Raw genomic sequence first — 888 nt, 5'->3', positions numbered from 1 at the left:
CTGGTTTTGAGCCATGACTCCTTCTATTCTGGCTCCCAATAACACAACAAGACAAACACATTTTAACACTCCTATGGAGCCTACAGCCCTGTGGGGGAGAGGCAGCTGCACCTCCAGCTGATAAACTGAGGTCATCGTGATGTCATCGTGATGTCATCGTGACATCATCATTAACAAAGGGTTCACCCCAATATCCCCCCTCGACTCCTCCGTCCTCTATCCTTGATCACTTGACCTGGAAATTGATTGAGACCCACCATCTTGTAGGACATCTCGAGGAGAGAGGAGAGGGAAGTGAGGATACACGAATGCAGCCTTCATGGAAGTCTTTTACCGACACACCTCCTGATTGGATATCAGTTATTGATTGGACAGCTGATCGGACTGATCTGATCCATCAGTTTCACACAGAGTGAAGACACAGAAGAGATTAAACTCAGTGTGTCACTGACAACTTTGATATTTGATTTGTTCTCTGATTCGAGTTCAAAATCTGAACAAGAAAAGAAACAAACGACTTTCTGACAGAGAGCCTGTCTGTCTGACAGAGAGCCTGTCTGTCTGACAGAGAACCTGTCTGTCTATCAGAGAGTCTGTCTGTCTGTCAGAGAACCTGTCTGTCTGTCTGTCTGTCTGTCAGAGAGTCTGTCTGTCTGTCTCTCAGAGAACCTGTCTGTCTGTCAGAGAGCCTGTCTGTCTGTCAGAGAGCCTGTCTGTCTGTCAGAGAGTTTGTCTGTCTGTCACACAGAGTCTGTCTGTCTGTCAGAGAGCCTGTCTGTCAGAGAACCTGTCTGTCTGTCTGTCAGAGAGTCTGTCTGTCAGACAGAGTCTGTCTGTCTGTCCATCAGAGAGTCTGTCTGTCTGTCAGAGAGTCTGTCTGTCTGTCTG

The sequence above is a fragment of the Epinephelus moara genome, unplaced genomic scaffold, assembly GCF_006386435.1.
Source record: "Epinephelus moara isolate mb unplaced genomic scaffold, YSFRI_EMoa_1.0 scaffold4550, whole genome shotgun sequence".
In the NCBI taxonomy this organism is placed as follows: Eukaryota; Metazoa; Chordata; class Actinopteri; order Perciformes; family Serranidae; genus Epinephelus; species Epinephelus moara.
The sequence above is the reverse complement of the archived record's forward strand: the minus strand, read 5'-3'. Positions refer to the sequence as shown.